Source organism: Sebastes umbrosus, chromosome 8, assembly GCF_015220745.1.
Source record: "Sebastes umbrosus isolate fSebUmb1 chromosome 8, fSebUmb1.pri, whole genome shotgun sequence".
In the NCBI taxonomy this organism is placed as follows: domain Eukaryota; kingdom Metazoa; phylum Chordata; class Actinopteri; order Perciformes; family Sebastidae; genus Sebastes; species Sebastes umbrosus.
In genome coordinates this window covers 27,092,239-27,100,988 of record NC_051276.1, presented here as the reverse complement: position 1 = coordinate 27,100,988, position 8,750 = coordinate 27,092,239, and positions in this window count along the sequence as shown.

The window sequence follows — 8,750 nt, the reverse complement described above, 5'->3', positions numbered from 1 at the left end:
TGGCCACCGCAGCTCTCCTACATGCTTGGCACACAAGAGAGGTTTCAATCTGCAACCTCACTGCTAGATGTCGCTAAATCCTACAGACTCTTCCTTTAATGCTGCTTTCAAAGTAATGTACAGCAAAAGTTAACATTCAAAGGCATTTTCAATTTTGAGCCAAACATCAATAATTCTCAATACATGTCATACTTGAATTTTGTGCAATAATGGTTTGTCTGTTTACGGTTTGTTTTGTTGTGTATGTTTTCTGTTGGTTTGAATTAATCCATGAAATATGAAAGTGGTGCCAATTATTGTGTGAAACTGCAACTTTTAAACTTTTGTTTGAACTAGGCTTTGTTTGTTCATACATTATACTGAAGTCCAGATTCATTGTATTATGTTCCATGGGCAATTTGGCATGTTATTGTGCCTTAGCTGTGGTACATAAGCTTCCAAAAAGATCATTGTGCAGATAAATAACCCCGTTCATCAAGCATTTAGATTGAACATTTCCGCTATGCAAACTAATCCATCAAAGCTGACACCCTTGTTCCCTAAAGCTCAGCGTCACTTAACTTGCCTGACGTGAAAGACAGAAATGATCGGTTGGTTCGTGTTTGTGCAAAGATTGCATTTGATTTGCATCCAAGGCTTCTTCAGCAAATGAGGATTCCATACGTGATCTACATCCATACGTGACTGCAACAGGTGCAAAACAAACATTATTAGGCACATTTCCACTAATCTTAGTGTTCTGAGATGCTCATTTGGAGCATATTTTCTTTCCAAAACAAACATTTAATGAATGATTATTTCAAACATGTATGATTTGTTTTATTTGTACAATTTATTACAAATTGCAAAATGCATGTACAGTCCTTATAGACTTGCTTCCCAAAAGACCAAAAAAATCCTTTTAGATTTTGACACTATCAACTCTCAAGAGAGGATCTGGAATAGATTCTCTCCCCAGGCCCAGCAGGAGGGTTAAGGACTCAGAAGTTGTCAGCTTTACAGTTTGTGTAGCAGTCCTGGAGAATTCAAAACGAAGTGGGCAGTGCAGGCAAAATGGTGATAAAATGAGAAGGTCTGAATATGCAAGACGAGGCCAGCAGTTTCCCACAGGCTACGATGTGGAGAACTTGTTCCTTTTGATGTGATCCGAAACATAACATCAGTGTTGATTCCCCATAGCTCCTGGGTGAAACTGAAAATCTGTAAAGACCAGTGGGCCAGTGCGAGGCAGGAACTCAGCCGGGGCATTTTATGCAAAATCTCTCACTTGAAAAGAAAAAACACCCACTCTTTGTTGGCATTGAGATCGTCTTGTAACCAACAAATTGAGCACAGCTAAAAGGGTCAATGCTGCAGAGTTAAAGACAGAGGATTGAAAAGAGCCAAGGGCAATTCTGCACATGGAAATGTGCTGTTTGCACTTTGTCAAGGTCATCGGGCAAAATCATTATCGTCACAGATGAGCTCCACTTTGTTTCATGGCTTCACAGCAGACTGTTGAGGATGATAACAGCAGCATGTGTGGTGTTCAGCCCCAAAATGCTCGTGGGTGGTATGCAAGAGCTTGCAGTGTTTTAGAGTCTTTTATCTAAACCATATCATATTTTACTGTACTCCTCTTGACATTTTTGAATACTTTATTATATGCAGTGTGAGTCTAAATCCATAGCAGACATTTATGAATCTGAAACCAGCACACCTGGTTCCTGGTATCAGGCATGCTTGCACACCTGTGGTTTTCCTACTATGACAAGTCCAAATGTTGTTTAGCTCCTTGGTTAGAAGAGATGCATTTCCTTGCGTTGAACACTATTATAGCCTACAGATTAACGGACACAGAACAAAAGTGTGTGGAAATGAGGCGTAAGTTATTGCATCTAGGGTGTTGGATGTTTGACTGAATAAACATAACACAGCTACTGCTGATCTACAAATTGTAAACATGTGTGGAACATGTCACTTCTCACATGTGTTTTCCTGACAAAATCCTCATCGGGGATTCCTCCTGGTGAAAGATCTTGTAGTGTGTGACCCCCTGTCATCGGTCAGTCATGTAGTGTGAAAACCACAACGACTTAAAGACTCATGATTGCAAGACAGCAAGTTGTGTAGTGTGAACAGTAGCGATCCGACGACTTTGAAAGTCTTTTATGAACTTGGCTTTAATCCAGTGCAGGCAGAAATGAAGGGGTCATAACACCCCTTCCATAAATGGACCTCATGGACTTCATCCAACATTATTTCATTTCAGTTACAAAATGTCTTCTGTGACCTATAGGCCTATACTGCAAACTGTAAGTGGAGCAGCCAAATAATTATCAGAACTTTTGATCACGGGTGCTTTTTCTACTTTGACATGTAAAAAAACTCATCTAACATGTTGCTTTACCACGCCCCTCTGCCGTGCTACTTGACCACGCCACTTGGTGTCACTTTATTTTTGGCATCAAAACCACTAACTACTAAACCACTATAGTTAGGTTTAGGAAAGAACTACATAGTTAGGCGTAAAACTACTACATTTGTACAGTGAAAATGACACTAAACGTTGTGAACACGGGACACGAATGAACAACTGATTGTAACCTAAAAGTGTTACTGGGAACTGGCAAGAATACATTTTTCTTCCATGTTTTAGATAGAACAGGAATTGGGAGAGAGAGAAAAGAGCACCTGAAATGGTAAAACAAAGCATTGATTTGAAGCGCATCACGCCAGCGACAAGTGTCGGCCGCCCGCCAGTTTGTAGCTTCATGTCACCAGTTTCCGTTGAAAATGACTTGTAGCCTTTAGCTTTGTCGCTTGTAGTGTGAACACAGCATAAGTGTCTCCCATTCTTGGCTCGGGCTGTGACAGCCACATCCCATAAATAAAAACGGAGCTAACATTTATGTGTCAAGAAGACTGGATATCAACTTCTGACTAAACTTAGCACTGTAAAAACCAAAAGCGTCTTGCATGACCTTTCAAAGAAATGTGTTATGTTACAGAAAAAAAAAGTGACGGAGCCATTATACAACTCATTGGCCTCTTGAGCCCTTCAAAGTGTTTCTTTACAAATTCTAAAGCAATAGCCTGAGCAAAGACTGTGAAATCATCTTGCAATTGAAAACGCTGGACTTGATGAAAATTTAGGAAGGAAACCTTTTACAGCGCTCCCCGATGACTGGTTTCATCCTCCTGAGACTATGATCATGAACACAATATAGCCGGATACATTAAAGTCCACATAAGGCTGTTTTGACCTATTAGAGGTATAGGACTTTAGAACTGCATTAGGTGTTGAAATTACTTTCCCAAATTCCACTGAAGCACCATAATGTGCTCCATGGGAGTGGCAAACAATTTCAAATTCCTATTCTATAAGTCAGAGGATGAGTCCACTGGTGCTATTGATATCTGGAACTTTAAATTAGTTTTGCAAAAACTTCAACCAAACGAGCGCGGGTATGAATTCTGTGTTGTGTTGCAATGGTCTTAAAGAATTGATGTAGTCGTAGCAAACAACCATAATGTCTCTTGCAAACATCTATTAAGATGTTAGAATCTCTGTGGGAAAACAACAACAAATTATTCAGACGATATAAACCGGCTAATGCCATTATCCAGTTAATGCTTCGCATTATCATCATATTTTGAATGCTACTTCTTGATAGCTTGCGCGGGGCCACGTCCATTTTCACCCCACGCACCAACAAGAAAGCTCCCTGCAATAGCCTCATCTTTCTATCTTAATGTAGATATTAAAGTTAAAGACATGGCTCTTTTTGTGTCTGTGTATTTTAGCATGTTCCCATCTGCTCCTGTCTTCCTTTAAAAAATGCTGCCAGGGAGAACGGCGACGCCGGTCTCCTCCTCGCCCAGAAAGGTCAAACTTGTCATTAGCTGTGAAGCTCTTCACTGCTTCGTCTCACATAATTCAGAAGCCCTCTGCAAAGTAATTGCTGCAGGAGTTCACCCCAGGCTCAGAAAGCTGTGCAATGTCACAGAACACAATGTCTTATCTGCATTTTGTATTTTCAAATATGTTGCAGCAACTTTAAAGAAGACTTGACTCCGTGTCTCAACAGCTTGTGCTATATAAAAGTCCTTTTATTTAAAGGGCCAGTGTGTAACAATTTGGGGGATATATTAGCAGAAATGGAATATAATATTCATAATTATGTTTTCATTAGTGTACAATCACCTGAAACTAAGAATTGTTGTGTTTTCGTTAGCTTAGAATGAGCCTTTCATGTCTACATAGAGAGCAGGTCCTCTTCACGGAGTCAGCCATGTTGCTCCGACATGTTTCTACAGTAGCTCAGAACGGACAAACCAAACACTTTGACAGCCTTTCGGGTGTTTATATTACCTTAAGGCCACCGTAGTTCCCCGACACGCTTGTGAAACTGCGGTAACGTGAGCTGCAAAGTACAAAACCGTGGTAACTCCAGCCGCCGTCTGACTTCTGTTGCTCCTAAAGTTGTTTTCTTATGATCGGAGGGGTATTCAATTGGTTGCAATCTGCAACCACACCACTAGATGGCACCAAATCCTACACCCTGCACCTTTAACAGTGTGAGTCAGAGCTCTCTCTACAGTGTAATATATTTCATTAAATTATTAATAATTATATTGCTCAACAATGTATTTAGAGTTTGAATTCATGTATTTCTTCTGCACACTGTAGCTTTAAAACTGCACAACAAATGTTTTGAAGTCATTAATGGAGTAAATTGTATTGTCGTTTGTTCAGAAGTGGTTTTCAGCCCTGATACAAGGACTCAGGAGTCTTGCTGGACTGGTTCTCACTTGAGCTATATCTAATTAGGGAGTGATCTACACAAGGTGAATGCAAGGTGAAAGCAAATAACTGCTATTAAGTGTAATTAACTGTAATTAAGGGACTGGATGGAGAGAAAACCAGCGGTAAGCAGGGACAGTTTTGAAAGCTGCTGGTTTCTACTCTTTTAATTTCAGTAACAGCAGAACAGCTAATCCAAAACAGAAACACTTTTTATCATCATAACATTATACACAAACTATAACTTTTAAAACTCGAACCCACAAATCGATTTCCATCAGACTTTGTTGTTGTTCAATCAGTAGACATGTGGGAAGTGCAGTTTCTCAATATTGATTCCCTCATCATTTTGAATGGATGCTGATAGTTATACAGACAACATATTACAATTATGGGAGCATCAGGAGAATAAATCATACAGGCCTGCAGAGTAGAGTAACTAATGACCTCCACTAGCTGCGTACAAGTAAAGGAATATGAGTACTTTTGAAGCACCTGAGTAATATTTGTTATTTTGAGTATAAAGCCTAAAAATGAAGTTGATGCCGTTTCATCAAAGTATTCTTTTTTAAAAGGGACATATCATGCTAATTTTCAGGTTCACACCTGTATTTTTGGTTTCTACTAGAAAATGTTTACAGGCTTTAATGTTCACAAAACACAATTTTTCTTATACTGTCTGTCTGAATATACCTGTATTCACCCTCTGTCTGAAACGCTCCGTTTTAGCGCCTGTCTCTTTAAGATACCTCCCGAAAAAAGCCCAGTCTGCTCTTATTGGCAAGTGAGAAAAATATGGTGCAACTTTATAAAGGTAGTTCTCAATCAGTGAGCAACTCCGGGTTTGAAAAGTGAGGCCTTGGAAGAACTGGAACCAGCGGGCAACCTCTGGGTCTGAGAAGTGAAGCCAATGTGCAAGTGCCTTAAACTTGCATTCTTTATAATATTAACAATAAGCTCTATTGTTATTCATACGTATTCATGAAATAAAAATATGATGTGAGAGAATCTGAATCATGACTGAATCATAAAACATTTGCAACTTTGTCTATCATTTCTTCATCAGGCTTTTCTTTTTTTTCTGTTCCAAGTGAATCATTCAAGAAACAATTCTCACACCATTACGGTGATCATTATTTATCTTACAACATCAGCCTGAGCCCGAAAAGGAAGTCAGACTTACTGTAGGCTATTTGTGGTCTTTCACAAACTTATTAGGATATAGATTTTATTTAGAGCATGTATAGCTGTTTTTTATCGAGGAAGAGACACAAGTGAGGGAAACGAGGAGCCACTTGGTCAGCGTTTTAAGCCCGTATGCCACCAGCGTGCCCAAAACCTTTCCTTTACTTGATGAGAATATACACTTTATATAAAAGATCACTCATTCAGATCTTCTTGCTGACTGACATTCATTTTCTGCAATGAAAACTCAGTTTCTTTAAAAGGACAGCAATGATCAGTAAAATGCACATACAGTCTTCTATAGTGCATTAGCCTTCCTTTCCATAAGTAAAGCAATAATCAAACTGAGCTGTCAGTTGTTGGTGATCCGAAGGCATATGGATGTTTACTTATGGTGAAATTAAGAGGGGAGTCCGCACAGGCAGGGAGATAGTTTCATTTTTTTTTTCTTTTATGTCCACTGATTCGCATTCCTCCTCTGAAATTACACTGATTTCATCCAACAGGGAGTTTCATGAGCCAAACACATCTCCAGCTGACACAGTCTGCGTCTCATAAATGTGATGGCTACCCGCCTCACCAGGCTCCGGTTTCTGACCGAGGTGAAATGATCCAGATGAAACCTGCAGAGGTTTTATTCCACGAAGTTGCACCAGAGTTACTGAAAGGATGTTAAAACATTGGTGAAAAGGGGAAAAAGGCTAATTGAGAAAAAGTTCAGCATCTTTTCCTCTGCTAAGGTCGTTATATTTTTGGTCTCAGCACTAGAAGCCAAATTATGTTTGTTTTGCTTTCCGTGGTCCAATATATATCTATCTATATAGTAATTTCCATTTCCATTTAAACATTTTTTTGCTCACCACTTTTTTCACATCCTTTCACATTCCTGTACATTGTCAATAATGTTGCTCCTATAGATATGCTCGGAAGTCTGAACAGGAATCTTTATTGTCAAAAGTGTGTTACATTAACCCTCATTACGTGTCACTTATGACAGAAAATCAATGAAGCCGGTGCAATTTGAATCCCTCTGACCTTTTCAAGGGTATTTTATCTATTGTGTAACCAAAAACAATTTTAAATTATTTTTATATCAATTGAAATGTCCTCTTTAATAAAGTGTAAAACATTATATGAATTGTATCTTTATATAAGAATTTATCTTGTTTTTATGTCAGTTGACACCACCTAATTTCTCATGTCCCTCATGGTCTTTAACAAAAGTGCATTTGGGATTTGACTAATAAAATTAGAAAAAAATCCATACATTTTTATCTGTGCTTTTGTTGCAGTAATATTTTCTTCTAAATAAATTTTTAAAAATTAAAAATAAATAAATAATAAAAAATAATAAAATGATGTTGCAGGGCCTCTCCGGGAACCATCACCTTAACGTGGTGGAGAGGTTTGTGTGTCCCTATGACCCTGAGGGCTGTGTTGTCTGGAGCCTCGTGCTCCTGGTAGGGTCTCCCATGGCAAATTGGTCTTAGGTGAGGGGCCGGACTAAGAATGGTTCACAAAAAACCCAATGACGACACGAGGCAGAGGAGGAGTTACCCGGCCCGGAGGAAGCCCGGGGCCCACGTCTGGAGCCAGGCCCAGACGGAGGGCCCGTCAACGAGCGTCTGGTGGCCGGGCTTGCCACGGAGCCCGGCCGGGGATACCCCGAAAAAGGAACGTGGCACCCCCCTCCTCTCCATCCTGTGGGCTCACCACCTGCGGGAAGAACCGCTTGGGTCGGGTGCGCTGCCACACGGGTGGCAGTGAAGGCCAGGGACCTCGACGGACTGGACCCGGGCGGCAGAGGCTGGCTCTGGGGACGTGGAACGTCACCTCTCTGTGGGGGAAGGAGCCGGAGCTTGTGCGGGAGGTGGAGCGCTATCAGTTGGATCTGGTAGGGCTTACCTCTACGCACAGCCTCGGTTCTGGAACCGTACTCTTGGATAGGGGTTGGACTCTATTCTTCTCTGGAGTTGCCCATGGTGTGAGGCGCCGGGCGGGTGTGGGGATACTCACAAATCCCCGGCTGAGTGCCGCTACGTTGGAGTTTACCCCGGTGGACGAGAGGGTCGCCTCCCTACGCCTTCGGGTTATGGGGGGGAAAACTCTGACTGTTGTTTGTGCGTATGCACCAAACAGCAGTTCGGAGTATTCGGCCTTCTTGGAGACCCTGAATGGAGTCCTGTATGGGGCTCCAGTAGGGGACTCCATAGTTCTCCTGGGAGACTTCAACGCGCACGTGGGCAACGATGGAGACACCTGGAGTGGCGTGATTGGGAGGAACGGCCTCCCTGATCTAAACCCGAGTGGTCGTTTGTTGTTGGACTTCTGTGCTAGTCATGGATTGTCCATAACGAACACCATGTTCGAACATAAGGATGCTCATAAGTGTACGTGGTACCAGAGCACCCTAGGCCGAAGGTCGATGATCGATTTTGTAATCGTATCATCTGATCTGAGGCCGCATGTTTTGGACACTCGGGTGAAGAGAGGGGCGGAGCTGTCAACTGATCACCATCTGGTGGTGAGTTGGGTCAGAGGGTGGGGGAAGACTCTGGACAGACCTGGTAAGCCCAAACGCGTAGTGAGGGTGAACTGGGAACGTCTGGAGGAGGCCCCTGTCCGAGAGATCTTCAACTCACACCTCCGGCGGAGCTTTTCTGGCATCCCTGTGGAGGTTGGGGGCATTGAACCCGAGTGGACGATGTTCAAAGCTTCCATTGCTGAAGCTGCGGCGGTGAGCTGTGGTTTTAAGGTCTTAGGTGCCTCAAGGGGCGGC